Source organism: Nerophis ophidion, linkage group LG02, assembly GCF_033978795.1.
Source record: "Nerophis ophidion isolate RoL-2023_Sa linkage group LG02, RoL_Noph_v1.0, whole genome shotgun sequence".
NCBI lineage: Eukaryota > Metazoa > Chordata > Actinopteri > Syngnathiformes > Syngnathidae > Nerophis > Nerophis ophidion.
The window spans coordinates 73,366,807-73,383,031 of record NC_084612.1 but is presented as its reverse complement, the minus strand read 5'-3'; positions in this window follow the sequence as shown (position 1 = coordinate 73,383,031).

Sequence of the window (16,225 nt, the reverse complement as noted above, 5' to 3'; positions counted from 1 at the left end):
GGTCAAAATGTTGCATAGATGATGTTTTACACATCATCTTCAAGTCGCTTTCTGACAGTTGCTTCAGAATGCGCCGTTTTGTGGGCGGGTCTTATTTACGTGGCTCACCTTCGACAACGTCTTCTCCCCGTCATCTTTGTTGTAGCGGTGTAGCGTGCAAGGACGGGAGCAGAAGAAGTATATTGGCACCGCTTATCCCGCAACACCCAGGAGCTGAAGCCATGCAGGATTCTACTTTATATAATTCTACCAATATACTGATTATGTAAATCCGGGGTGTACACATTTTTTAATTTGGGGGCCTATTTATATATTGTCATAACGGGGTTTTTGCAGCTTACTGCAAGGTTTGTTCTCCCGGGATGCAATCGGACTATTCTGGACAAGGCTTGCAGGTAGGAACATATTTAATTATTCAAGAAATCTTGGAAGGGCATGAGGTAAACAACCAAACTATGGCTTATAACTGTGGCATGAAAAGAACAGCATATTGGGAGGGGTTTAAAGGCGTCATATGATTATTTTCTAAATGTAAAAGACTTCCTTGTGGTCTACATAACATGTAATGGTGGTTCTTTGGTCAAAATGTTGCATAGATGATGTTTTGCACATCATCTTCAAGTCGCTTTCTGACAGTCGCTTCAGAATGCGCCGTTTTGTGGGCGGGTCTAATTTACGTGGCTCACCTTCGACATCGTCTTCTCCCCGTCATCTTTGTTGTAGCGGTGTAGCGTGCAAGGACGGGAGCGGAAGAAGTATATTGGCACCGCTTATCCCGCAACACCCAGGAGCTGAAGCCATGCAGGAGTCTACTTTATATAATTCTACCAATAGACTGATTATGTAAATCAGGGGTGTACACATTTTTTTATTTGGGGGCCGCATTGGGCTTAAAAATGTGTCCAAAGGCATGTAAAGTAAACTCTACTGAAGGAATCAATAAAGTACTATCTAATAATCCTTATACGTATGTATATTTATATATTGTCATAACTGGGTTTTTGCAGCTTACTGCATGGTTTGTTCTCCCAGGATGCAATCGGACTAATCTGGACAAGGCTTGCAGGTAGGAACATATTTAATTATTCAAGAAATCTTGGCAGGGCTTGTGGTAAACAACCAAACTATGGCTTATAACTGTGGCATGAAAAGAACAGCATATTAGGAGGGGTTTAAAGGCGTCATATTATGATTATTTTCTAAATGTAAAATACTTCCTTGTGGTCTACATAACATGTAATGGTGGTTCTTTGGTCAAAATGTTGCATTGATGATGTTTTACACATCATCTTCAAGTCGCTTTCTGACAGTCGCTTCAGGATGCAGCTGTTTTGTGGGCGTGTCTAATTTACGTTGCTCACCTTCGACGGCGTCTTCTCCCCGTCATCTTTTTTGTAGCGGTGTAGCGTGCAAGGACGGGAGCGGAAGAAGTATATTGGCACCGCTTATCCCGCAACACCCAGGAGCTGAAGCCATGCAGGAGTCTACTTTATATAATTCTACCAATAGACTGATCATGTAAATCAGGGGTGTACACATTTTTTTATTTGGGGGCCACATTGGGCTTAAAAATGTGTCCAAAGGCATGTAAAGTAAACTCTACTGAAGGAATCAATAAAGTACTATCTAATAATCCATATACGTATGTATATTTATATATTGTCATAACGGGGTTTTTGCAGCTTACTGCAAGGTTTGTTCTCCCGGGATGCAATCGGAGTATTCTGGACAAGGCTTGCAAGTAGGAACATATTTAATTATTCAAGAAATCTTGGAAGGGCATGAGGTAAACAACCATACTATGGCTTATGACTGTGGCATGAAAAGAACAGCATATTAGGAAAGGTTTAAAGGGGTCATATTATGATTATTTTCTAAATGTAAAAGACTTCCTTGTGGTCTACATAACATTTAATTGTGGTTCTTTAGTCAAAATGTTGCATAGATGATGTTTTACACATCATCTTCAAGTCGCTTTCTGACAGTCGCTTCAGAATGCGCCGTTTTTTGGGCGGGTCTAATTTACGTGGCTCACCTTCGACAACGTCTTCTCCCCACCATCTCTGTTGTAGCGGTGTAGCGTGCAAGGACGGGAGCAGAAGAAGTATATTGGCACCGCTTATCCCGCAACACCCAGGAACTGAAGCCATGCAGGAGTCTACTTTATATGATTCTACCAATAGACTGATTATGTAAATCCGGGGTGTACACATTTTTTAATTTGGGGGCCGCATTGGGCTTAAAAAATGTGTCCAAAGGCATGTAAAGTAAACTTTACTGAAGGAATCAATAGAGTACTATCTAATAATCCTTATACGTATGTATATTTATAGATTGTCATAACGGGGTTTTTGCAGCTTACTGCAAGGTTTGTTCTCCCGGGATGCAATCAGACTAATCTAGACAAGGCTTGCAGGTAGGAACATATTTAATTATTCAAGAAATCTTGGCAGGGCATGAGGTAAACAACCATACTATGGTTTATAACTGTGGCATGAAAAAAAAACAGCATATTAGGAGGGGTTTAAAGGCATCATATGATGATTATTTTCTAAATGTAAAATACTTCCTTGTGGTCTACATAACATGTAATGGTGGTTCTCTAGTCAAAATGTTGCATAGATGATGTTTTACACATCATCTTCAAGTCACTTTCTGACAGTGGCTTCAGGATGCAGCCGTTTTGTGGGCGGGTCTAATTTACGTGGCTCACCTTCGACATCGTCTTCTCCCCGTCATCTTTGTTGTAGCGGTGTAGCGTGCAAGGACGGGGACGGGAAGAAGTATATTGGCACCGATTAGCCCGCAACACCCAGGAGCTGAAGCCATGCAGGAGTCTACTTTATATAATTCTACCAATAGACTGATTATATAAATCAGGGGTGTACACATTTTTTTTATTTGGGGGCCGCATTGGGCTTTAAAAATGTTTCCAAAGGCATGTAAAGTAAACTCTACTGAAGGAATCAATAAAGTACTATCTAATTATCCATATACGTATATATATGTATATATATTGTCATAATGGGGTTTTTGCAGCTTACTGCGAGGTTTGTTCTCCCGGGATGCAATCGGACTATTCTGGACAAGGCTTGTAAGTAGGAACATATTTAATTATTCAAGAAATCTTGGCAGGGCATGAGGTAAACAACCATACTATGGATTATAACTGTGGCATGAAAAGAACAGCATATTAGGAGGGGTTTAAAAGCATCATATTATGATTATTTTCTAAATGTAAAAGACTTCTTTGTGGTCTACATAACATGTAATGGTGGTTCTTTGGTCAAAATGTTGCATAGATGTTGTTTTACACATCATCGTCAAGTCACTTTCTGACAGTCTCTTCAGGATGCAGCCGTTTTGTGGGCGGGTCTTATTTACGTGGCTCACCTTCGACGGCGTCTTCTCCCCGTCATCTTTGTTGTAGCGGTGTAGCGTGCAAGGACGGGAGCAGAAGAAGTATATTGGCACCGCTTATCCCGCAACACCCAGGAGCTGAAGCCAGGCAGGAGTCTACTTTATATAATTCTACCAATAGACCGATTATGTAAATCCGGGGTGTACACATTTTTTATTTGGGGGCCGCATTGGGCTTAAAAAATGTGTCCAAAGGCATGTAAAGTAAACTCTACTGAAGGAATCAATAAAGTACTATCTAATAATCCAAATACGTATGTATATTTATATATTGTCATAACGGGGTTTTTGCAGCTTACTGCAAGGTTTGTTCTCCCGGGATGCAATCGGACTATTCTGGACAAGGCTTGCAGGTAGGAACATATTTAATTATTCAAGAAATCTTGGCAGGGCATGAGGTAAACAACCATACTATGGTTTATAACTGTGGCATGAAAAGAACAGCATATTAGGAGGGGTTTAAAGGCGTCATATTATGATTATTTTCTAAATGTAAAATATTTCCTTGTGGTCTACATAACATGTAATGGTGGTTCTTTGGTCAAAATGTTGCATAGATGATGTTTTACACATCATCTTCAAGTCGCTTTCCGACAGTCGCTTCAGAATGCGCCGTTTTGTGGGCGGGTCTTATTTACGTAGTTCACCTTCGACAGCGTCTTCTCCCCGTCATCTTTGTTGTAGCGGTGTAGCGTGCAAGGACGGGAGCGGAAGAAGTATATTGGCACCGATTAGCCCGCAACACCCAGGAGCTGAAGCCATGCAGGAGTCTACTTTATATGATTCTACCAATAGACTGATTATGTAAATCAGGGGTGTACACATTTTTTATTTGGGGGCCGCATTGGGCTTAAAAATGTTTCCAAAGGCATATAAAGTAAACTCTACTGAAGGAATCAATAAAGTACTATCTAATAATCCATATACGTATGTATATTTATATATTGTCATAACAGGGTTTTTGCAGCTTACTGCAAGGTTTGTTCTCCCGGGATGCAATCGGACTATTCTGGACAAGGCTTGCAGGTAGGAACATATTTAATTATTCAAGAAATCTTGGCAGGGCATGAGATAAACAACCATACTATGTCTTATAACTGTGGCATGAAAAGAACAGCCTTTTAGGAGGGGTTTAAAGGCGTCATTTTATGATTATTTTCTAAATGTAAAAGACTTCCTTGTGGTCTACATAACATGTAATGGTGGTTCTTTGGTCATAATGTTGCATAGATGATGTTTTACACATCATCTTCAAGTCACTTTCTGACAGTCGCTTCAGAATGCGCCATTTTTAAGGGCGGGTCTTATTTACGTAGTTCACCTTCGACGGCGTCTTCTCCCCGTCATCTTTGTTGTAGCGGTGTAGCGTGCAAGGACGGGAGTGGAAGAATTGTCAAAAGATGGAGCTAACTGTTTTTATGACATTCAGACTTTACTTCAATCAATAACAGGGCAGCATCTCCTCATCCGCGGCTCACTAGTGCAACAACAACAACGCCAGAAATGTGTACCGTGAATAACCGTCCAACCGTAACCCTCTATTAACTAAAGTTTAATTGGTAAATAATGTCAACCCACTACAGTTTTAGGGCTTTGAAAGCGAGTGTACTGACAGATATAAGTAAGAACTTTCCGCTACTTTATATTAGAAATGGCAGCAACGGAAAATGAATGCCACATAAGAAGATAGCGGAAAAAGAAGAAGCTTATGACTATGGGGTCGGCATGGACTGCAATGGCGGACTTGCGCACATTTTCAGGAGTTATGCAGATCCCATATACACATCAGCAGGTACCAGAAGGAAAGAAAAGTTGATTTGAATAATATTGTGAATCAATAGGCCAGATAATATGTCTTACCTTACTTATACACACACCATAATAACACTCGTATGTTCAATGCGCCGACAATCCATCAAGCGGTGCGGCTTCATAGTTTACCAAAGTCGTACTAAAAACATTTTGACAGATATTTTAGCGCTGTGTGTAATGTTCTATATGCTCAACAGAACATATTAAGTTTTGGTGTTGTTTACCCGCGTCACCCTGCAGTCTACACATATCTCTTATGTGTAACTGCCATCTACTGGTCACACTTATCATCACACCATGTACAAAATAAAATTGCTTTGAGGTCGGTGAGCAGAACCAGAATGATGCCGTACATTAGGCGCACCGGGTTATAAGGCGCACTGTCGATTTTGGAGAAAATGAAAGGATCTTAAGTGCGCCTTATAGTCCAACAAATACGATATATTGTTAGAGTACACACAAACATGTCCCTTTTTTTCCTAGTTTTGTTATACAACAAAAAAGGTTGTTCCTTTAGTTAATTGCCTTAAACGGGACAAGCGGTAGAAAATGGATGGATGGATGGATGGAAATTATTGTTTATATGGTGATGGGATGCAATCAAGATAGAAATAACAATTCATAATATAAAATAGCCTATATTTGTACAAATAGACACATCAATCCTCAGAGCTATGCCATTTCTTGGTATTTGCTTCGAGGTCGGTAAGCACAACCAGAATGATGCCGTACATTAGGCGCAGCGGTATATAAGGCGCACTGTCGATTTTGGAGAAAATGAAAGGATTTCAGTGCGCCTTATAGTCCAACAAATACGGTATATTGTTAGAGTACACACAAACGTGTCCCTTTTTTTTCCTAGTTTTGTTATACAACAAAAAAGTTCTTCCTTTAGTTAAGTGCCTTAAATGGGACAAGCAGTAGAAAATGGATGGATGGAAATTATTGTTTATATTGTGATGTGATGCTATAAAAATAGATATAAATATTCATAATATAAAACAGGCTACATTTGTACAAATACACACATCAATCTTCAGAGCTATGTCATTTCTTGGTATTTGCTTCGAGGTCGGTAAGCACAACCAAAATGATGCCGTATATAAGGCGCACTGTCGATTTTTGAGAAAAAGAAAGGATTTTAAGTGCGCCTTATAGTCTGATAAATACGGTATATTTTTAGAGTACACACAAGCTTGTGTCCCTTTTTTCTAGTTTTGTTATACAACAAAAAAGGTTGTTCCTTTAGGTAATTGCCTTAAACAGGACAAGCGGTAGAAAATGGATGGATGGATCGATGGAAATTATTGTTTATATTGTGATGTGATGCTATAAATATATATATATATATCATTATTCATAATATAAAATAGGCTACATTTGTACAAATAGACACATGAATCCTCAGAGCTATGTCATTTCTTGGTATTTGCTTCGAGGTCGGTAAGCACAACCAAAATTATGCCGTATATAAGGCGCACTGTCGATTTTTGAGAAAAAGAAAGGATTTTAAGTGCGCCTTATAGTCTGATAAATACGATATATTGTTAGAGTACACACAAGCTTGTGTCCCTTTTTTCTAGTTTTGTTATACAACAAAAACGGTTGTTCCTTTAGTTAATTGCCTTAAACGGGACAAGCAGTAGAAAATGGATGGATGGATGGATGGATAGATGGAAATTATTGTTTATATGGTGATGGGATGCAATCAAGATAGAAATAACAATTCATAATATAAAATAGCCTATATTTGTACAAATAGACACATCAATCCTCAGAGCTATGCCATTTCTTGGTATTTGCTTCGAGGTCGGTAAGCACAACCAGAATGATGCCGTACATTAGGCGCAGCGGTATATAAGGCGCACTGTCGATTTTGGAGAAAATGAAAGGATTTCAGTGCGCCTTATAGTCCAACAAATACGGTATATTGTTAGAGTACACACAAACGTGTCCCTTTTTTTTCCTAGTTTTGTTATACAACAAAAAAGTTGTTCCTTTAGTTAAGTGCCTTAAACGGGACAAGCAGTAGAAAATGGATGGATGGATGGAAATTATTGTTTATGTTGTGATGTGATGCTATAAAAATAGATATAAATATTCATAATATAAAACAGGCTACATTTGTACAAATACACACATCAATCTTCAGAGCTATGCCATTTCTTGGTATTTGCTTCGAGGTCGGTAAGCACAACCAAAATTATGCCGTATATAAGGCGCACTGTCGATTTTTGAGAAAAAGAAGGATTTTAAGTGCGCCTTATAGTCTGATAAATACGATATATTGTTAGAGTACACACAAGCTTGTGTCCCTTTTTCTAGTTTTGTTATACAACAAAAAAGGTTGTTCCTTTAGTTAATTGCCTTGAACAGGACAAGCGGTAGAAAATGGATGGATGGATCGATGGAAATTGTTTATATTGTGATGTGATGCTATAAATATATATATATATATCCTTATTCATCATATAAAATAGGCTACATTTGTACAAATAGACACATGAACCCTCAGAGCTATGTCATTTCTTGGTATTTGCTTCGAGGTCGGTAAGCACAACCAAAATTATGCCGTATATAAGGCGCACTGTCGATTTTTGAGAAAAAGAAAGGATTTTAAGTGCGCCTTATAGTCTGATAAATACGATATATTGTTAGAGTACACACAAGCTTGTGTCCCTTTTTTCTAGTTTTGTTATACAACAAAAACGGTTGTTCCTTTAGTTAATTGCCTTAAACGGGACAAGCAGTAGAAAATGGATGGATGGATGGATGGATGGAAATTATTGTTTATATTGTGATGTGATGCTATAAATATATATATATCATTATTCATCATATAAAATAGGCTACATTTGTACAAATAGACACATGAATCCTCAGAGCTATGTCATTTCTTGGTATTTGCTTCGAGGTCGGTAAGCACAACCAAAATGATGCCGTATATAAGGCGCACTGTCAATTTTTGAGAAAAAGAAAGGATTTTAAGTGCGCCTTATAGTCTGATAAATACGGTATATTGTTAGAGTACACACAAGCTTGTGTCCCTTTTTTCTAGTTTTGTTATACAACAAAAAAGGTTGTTCCTTTAGTTGATTGCCTTAAACAGGACAAGCGGTAGAAAATGGATGGATGGATCGATGGAAATTATTGTTTATATTGTGATGTGATGCTATAAATATATATAAATATATCATTATTCATAATATAAAATAGGCTACATTTGTACAAATAGACACATGAATCCTCAGAGCTATGTCATTTCTTGGTACTTATTCGAGGTCGGTAAGCACAACCAGAATTATGCCGTACATAAGACACACCGGGTTATAAGCGCACTGTCGATTTTGGAGAAAATTAAAGGATTTTAAGTGCGCCTTGTAGTCCGACAAATACAGTAGGTTTGTAAAGTCAGCTTGTTTTTCCACTCTACTCCTACTTTCAGGGCACTTGATGGCTTGATGGTTTTAAGTGCAGACAACACAAAGCTAAAAATAGAAAAAAACTAGAGTACATTGAGCTTGCATCCGTGGTCTCATGAGTGGAAAGTACAGAAAAGTACCCGAACCACAAGTCAGGTCCAAAACCTGACTGAATTCATGGATCCTTTCTCCACACTTGGACTATCCGTGTACAAAATGAAAGGAAAAACAGTCCAGGAGTTTGCTGAGAGTATGAGAATGTGGCGCTCCAACCTCCAAGGGGCACGATCCGACTGTGCCTAATGGGGCACAAAATGGGAGTTTACACACCCCGAGTGGGTACAATACTGACACCAGCCCTTGAGGAGAAGGGGCACGTAGCCATCGGACACAATCGCTTATTGTCTTGTAGCGAAGCCCCCCCATTTCCCGCCCCCCCGGAAAAACAGTCTTTGCGGCACGAAACAAAAAGACATTAACCAATCTTGTTCTGCTTGACCTGCTCCAAACAGTAGCTACTAGCTAAACCTGCTCTTATCAGCTGTCTATAAAGCTGAAACGCTTGTGTGTGTGTGTGTGTGTGTGTGTGTGTGTGTTCTTGTATTTCTACCCTTCTTGAGACGCCAACAAGGAAAAGTATCTTCCATATGAGGAGGTGTGAACAAGTGATGACATAAATCATGGTCCCAATAAAACTGCATCTAATAGAGAATGTCTCATTTGCACCCCCCGCTGGGGAAATGAGGGTGGTCCCAAAAGGGAGGGATTTTTCGTGTGTCGCTTTTTAAAAGTGCTCCCCCTCTGGCCAACATATGAAATAACAAGTGTGTGTAAGAAATTGAAATGCGCCCCCTTTGGCCGGAAGTTATTAAAAATAAATGTGTATTAATAACTTGGAATAAATAATGAAGATTAAAAATTGATTAAAATTAAAAAAAATGAAAAATGAAAAAAATTCACTAAAAACATTTTTTTCTCAGAATGTGTCGATTTTTTTCTTATAAAATTGGGAACAATTTGTCATATTCTTTCTGTTTCTGTAACATTGTAAAATGATTACTTTTTTTTAACGTAAAATTATTACTTTTTATTCCAAAATGGAGACGTGCCGTATAAAATTCGGACTTTTATGACAATGTTGCCAATTATTTTGGTGTTCTTGTAAAATAGTGACATTCTTTGAGTGAAATTAGGACTTTTGTCATAGTTTGGCCAAGTAAAATTCCGATTATTATTATAATATTGCCAACATATTAAAGTTTTCTTATAAAATTTGGACTTTTGAGTAAAATTACGACTCTTTTGCCAAAATGTTAACCTTTTCTTGTAAAATTGCGACTGTTGTTGGGTAAAATTCCAACTTTTATCATAATATTGCACAAATGTTCAGGTTTTTTTGATAATTTAAGTGCTCCCCCTCTGGCCAACATATGAAATAACAAGTGTGTGTAAGAAATTGAAATGCGCCCCCTTTGGCCGGAAGTTATTAAAAATAAATATGTATATACAGACAAACTGTAGTAACTTGAAATAAATAATGAAGATTAAAAAATGATTAAAAATTAAAAAAAATGAAAAAAATTCACTAAAAGCAGTCTTTTTCTCAGAATGTGTCGATTTTTTTCTAATAAAATTGGGAACAATTTCTCATATTCTTTCTGTAACATTGCAATATTTTCTTGTAAAATGATTACTTTTTTACGTAAAAATATTACTTTTTATTGCAAAATGGAGACGTGTCGTATAAAATTCGGACTTTTATGACAATGTTGCCAATTATTTTGGTGTTTTGGTAAAATAGTGACATTCTTTGAGTAAAATTAGGACTTTTGTCATAGTTTGGCCAAGTAAAATTCTGATTATTATTATAATATTGCCAACATATTAAAGTTTTCTAATAAAATTTGGACTTTTGAGTAAAATTACGACTCTTTTGCCAAAATGTTAACCTTTTCTTGTAAAATTGCGACTGTTGTTGGGTAAAATTCCAACTTTTATCATAATATTGCACAATTGTTCAGGTTTTTTTTTATAATTTAAGTGCTCCCACTCTGGCCAACATATGAAATAACAAGTGTGTGTAAGAAATTGAAATGCGCCCCCTTTGGTCAGAAGTTATTAAAAATAAATGTGTATATAGAGACAAACTGTAATAACCTGAAATAAATAATGAAGATTAAAAAATGATTAAAAATTAAAAAAAATGAAAAATGAAAAAAATTCACTAAAAGCAGTCTTTTTCTCAGAATGTGTCGATTTTTTTGTTATAAAATTGGGAACAATTTGTCATATTCTTTCTATTTCAGTAACATTGCAATACTTTCTTGTAAAATGATTACTTTTTTATGTAACATTTTTATTTTTTATTGCAAAATGGAGACGTGTCGTATTATATTCGGACTTTTATGACAATGTTGCCAATTATTTTGGTGTTCTTGTAAAATAATGACAATCTTTGAGTAAAATTGGGACTTTTGTCATAGTTTGGCCAAGTAAAATTCCGATTATTATTATAATATTGCCAACATATTAAAGTTTTCTTATAAAATTTGGACTTTTGAGTAAAATTACGACTCTTTTGCCAAAATGTTAACCTTTTCTTGTAAAATTGCGACTGTTGTTGGGTAAAATTCCAACTTTTATCATAATATTGCACAAATGTTCAGGTTTTTTTTATAATTTAAGTGCTCCCCCTCTGGTCAACATATGAAATAACAAGTGTGTGTAAGAAATTGAAATGCGCCCCCTTTGGCCAGAAGTTATTAAAAATAAATGTGTATATAGAGACAAACTGTAGTAACTTGAAATAAATAATGAAGATTAAAAATAAAAAAAATGAAAAATGAATAAAATTCACTAAAAGCAGTCTGTTTCTCAGAATGTGTCGATTTATTTCTTATAAAATTGGGAATAATTTCTCATATTCTTCCTATAACATTGCAATATTTTCTTGTAAAATGATTACTTTTTTACGTAATAATATTACTTTTTATTGCAAAATGGAGACGTGTCGTATAAAATTCTGACTTTTATGACAATGTTGCCAATTATTTTGGTGTTTTTGTAAAATAGTGACATTCTTTGAGTAAAATTAGGACTTTTGTCATAGTTTGGCCAAGTAAAATTCCGATTATTATTATAATATTGCCAACATATTAAAGTTTTCTTATAAAATTTGGACTTTTGAGTAAAATTACGACTCTTTTGCCAAAATGTTAACCTTTTCTTGTAAAATTGCGACTGTTGTTGGGTAAAATTCCAACTTTTATCATAATATTGCACAAATGTTCAGGTTTTTTTAAATAATTTAAGTGCTCCCCCCTCTGGTCAACATATGAAATAACAAGTGTGTGTAAGAAATTGAAATGCGCCCCCTTTGGCCAGAAGTTATTAAAAATAAATGTGTATATAGAGACAAACTGTAATAACTTGAAATAAATAATGAAGATTAAAAAATGATTAAAAATAAAAAAAATGAAAAAAATTCACTAAAAGCAGTCTTTTTCACAGAATGTGTCGACTTTTTTCTTATAAAATTGGGAACATTTTCTCATATTCTTTCTGTTTCTATAACATTGCAATATTTTCTTGTAAAATGATTACTTTTTTTATGTAAAATTTTTACTTTTTATTGCAAAATGGAGACGTGTCCTATAAAATTCGGACTTTTATGACAATGTTGCCAATTATTTTGGTATTCTTGTAAAATAATGACAATCTTTGAGTAAAATTGGGACTTTTGTCATAGTTTGGCCAAGTAAAATTCCGATTATTATTACAATATTGCCAACATATTAAAGTTTTCTTATAAAATTTGGACTTTTGAGTATAGTTACGACTCTTTTGCCAAAATGTTAACCTTTTCTTGTAAAATTGTGACTGTTGTTGGGTAAAATTCCAACTTTTAGCATAATATTGCACAAATGTTCAGGTTTTTTTAATAATTTAAGTGCTCCCCCTCTGGTCAACATATGAAATAACAAGTGTGTGTAAGAAATTGAAATGCGCCCCCTTTGGCCAGAAGTTATTAAAAATAAATGTGTATATAGAGACAAACTGTAGTAACTTGAAATAAATAATGAAGATTAAAAAAATGATTAAAAATAAAAAATAAAAAAAAAAAATTCACTAAAAGCAGTCTTTTTGTCAGAATGTGTCGATTTTTTTCTTATAAAATTGGGAACAATTTCTCATATTCTTTCTGTTTCTGTAACATTGCAATATTTTCTTGTAAAATTATTCCTTTTTTTGTAAAATTTTTACTTTTTATTGCAAATTGGAGACGTGTCAAATAAAATTCAGACTTTTATGACAATGTTGCCAATTATTTTGGTGTTCTTGTAAAATAATGACAATCTTTGAATAAAATTGGGACTTTTGTCATAGTTTGGCCAGGTAAAATTCCAACTTTTATTGTAATATTGCACACAAATGTTCAGGTTTTTTTAATAATTTAAGTGCTCCCCCTCTGGCCAACATATGAAATAACAAGTGTGTGTAAGAAATTGAAATGCGCCCCCTTTGGCCAGAAGTTATTACAGATAAATGTGTACATAGAGACAAATTGTAATAACTTGAAATAAATAATGAAGATTAAAAAATGATTAAAAATGAAAAAAAATGAAAAATGAAAAACATTCACTAAAAGCAGTCTTTTTCTCAGAATGTGTCGATTTTTTTGTTATAAAATTGGGAACAATTTGTCATATTCTTTCTGTTTCAGTAACATTGCAATATTTTCTTGTAAAATGATTACTTTTTTATGTAAAATCTTTACTTTTTATTGCAAAATGGAGACGTGTCGTATAAAATTCCGATTTTTATGACAATGTTGCCAATTATTTTGGTGTTCTTGTAAAATAATGACAATCTTTGAGTAAAATTGGGACTTTTGTCATAGTTTGGCCAAGTAAAATTCCGATTATTATTATAATATTGCCAACATATTAAAGTTTTCTTATAAAATTTGAACTTTTGAGTAAAATTACAACTCTTTTGCCAAAATGTTAACCTTTTCTTGTAAAATTGTGACTGTAGTTGGGTAAAATTACAACTTTTATCATAATATTGCACAAATGTTCGTTTTTTTTTTTAATAATTTAAGTGCTCCCCCTCTGGCCAACATATGAAATAACAAGTGTGTGTAAGACATTGAAATGCGCCCCCTTTGGCCACAAGTTATTAAAAATAAATGTGTATATAGAGACAAACTGTAATAACTTGAAATAAATAATGAAGATTAAAAATAAAAAAAATGAAAAAAATTCACTAAAAGCAGTCTTTTTCTCAGAATGTGTCAATTTTTTTCTTATAAAATTGGGAACAATTTCTCATATTCTTTCTGTTTCTGTAACATTGCAATATTTTCTTGTAAAATGATTACTTTTTTTCATAAAATTATTACTTTTTGTTGCAAAATGGAGACGTGCCGTATAAAATTCTGATTTTTATGACAATGTTGCCATTTATTTTGGTGTTCTTGTAAAATAGTGACATTCTTTGAGTAAAATTAGGACTTTTGTCATAGTTTGGCCAAGTAAAATTCCGATTATTATTATAATGTTGCCAACATATTAAAGTTTTCTTATAAAATTTGGACTTTTGAGTTTAGTTACGACTCTTTTGCAAAAATGTTAACCTTTTCTTGTAAAATTGTGAGTGTTGTTGGGTAAAATTCCATTTTTTTTTATCATAATATTGCACAAATGTTCAGGTTTTTTTAATAATTTAAGTGCTCCCCCTCTGGCCAACATATGAAATAACAAGTGTGTGTAAGAAATTGAAATGCGCCCCCTTTGGCCAAAATGTTTTTTCAAAATAAAATAGAAAGCAGTGTTTTTCTCACAATGTGTCGACTTTTTTCTTCCAAAATTGGGAACAATTTCTCATATTCTTTCTGTTTCTGTAATAATGCAATATTTTCTCAAAAAATTATTACTTTTTATGTACAATTATTACTTTTTAATACAAAATAGTGACATTTGTCATGTAGAATTCAGACTTTTATCCCAATGTTGCCAATTTGTTTTGCTGTTCTTGTAAAATTGTGACATTTTTGGAATAAACTCATGATTTTTATAAAATTCCGACTTTTGTCGAGTGAAATTACGACTCGTTTCATAGAAATTGCCAAGATGTGAAGCTATTCTTGTAAAATTGTGACTGTGATTGAGTAAAATTCCAACTTTTATCATAAAATTGCACAAATGTTCAGCTTTTTTTTTAAGAATTTAAGTGCTCCCCCTCTGGCCAACATATGAAATGACAAGTGCGTTTAAGGAATTGAAATGCGCCTCCTTTGGCCAAAATGTTTTTTCAAAATAAAATAAAAAGCAGTCTTTTTCTCACAATGTGCCGACTTTTTTCTTCCAAAATTATGAAAAATTTCTCATATTCTTTCTGTTTCTGTAATAATGCAATATTTTCTCATAAAATGATTACTTTTTATGTACAATTATTACTTTTTAATTCAAAATAGTGACATTTGTCATGTAAAATTCTGACTTTTATCACAATGTTGTCAGTTTGTTTTGGTGTTCTTGTAAAATAGTGACATTTTTGGAGTAAACTCATGATTTTTGTAAAATTCCGACTTTTGTCGAGTGAAATTACGATTCTTTTCAGAAAAGTCGCCAAGATTTGAAGCTTTTCTTGTAAAATCGCGACTGTGATTGAGTAAAATTTCAACTTTTATCATAATATTGCACAAATGTTCAGCTTTTTTAAAAATAATTTAAGTACTCCCCCTCTGGCCAACATATGAAATGCCAAGTGCGTTTAAGAAATTGAAATGCGCCTCCTTTGGCCAAAATGTTTTTTCAAAATAAAATAAAAAGCAGTCTTTTTCTCACAACGTGTCGACTTTTTTCTTCCAAAATTATGAACAATTTCTCATATTCTTTCTGTTTCTGTAATAATGCAATATTTTCCTCATAAAATTATTACTTTTTTATGTGCAGTTATTACTTTTTAATACAAAACAGTGACATTTGTCATATAAAATTATGCCTTTTTTCCCAATATTGCCAAGATTTTTTGGTAATCTTATAAAATAGTGACATTTTTGGAGTAAAAATATGACTTTTGTAAAATTCTGATTATCCTCATAATATTGTGAAAATGTTTAAGTTTTTTTTTAATAAAATTGTGACTTTTGTCGAGTGAAATTACGACTCTTTTCATAAAAATTGCCAAGATTAGAAGCTTTTCTTGTGAACTGGCGACTGTGATTGAGTAAAATTTTAACTTTTATCATAATATCGCACAAATGTTCAGCTTTTTTTTAAGAATTTAAGTGCTCCCCCTCCGGCCAACATATGAAATGACAAGTGCGTTTAAGAAATTGAAATGCGCCCCCTTTGGCCAAAATGTTTTTTCAAAATAAAATAAAAAGCAATCTTTTTCTCACAATGTGTCGACTTTTTTCATCCAAAATTGGGAACAATTTCTCATATTCTTCCTGTTTCTGTAATAATGCAATATTTTCTCATAAAATTACTACTTTTTTATGTGCAGTTATTACTTTTAAATACAAAACAGTGACATTTGTCATATAAAATTATGCCTTTTTT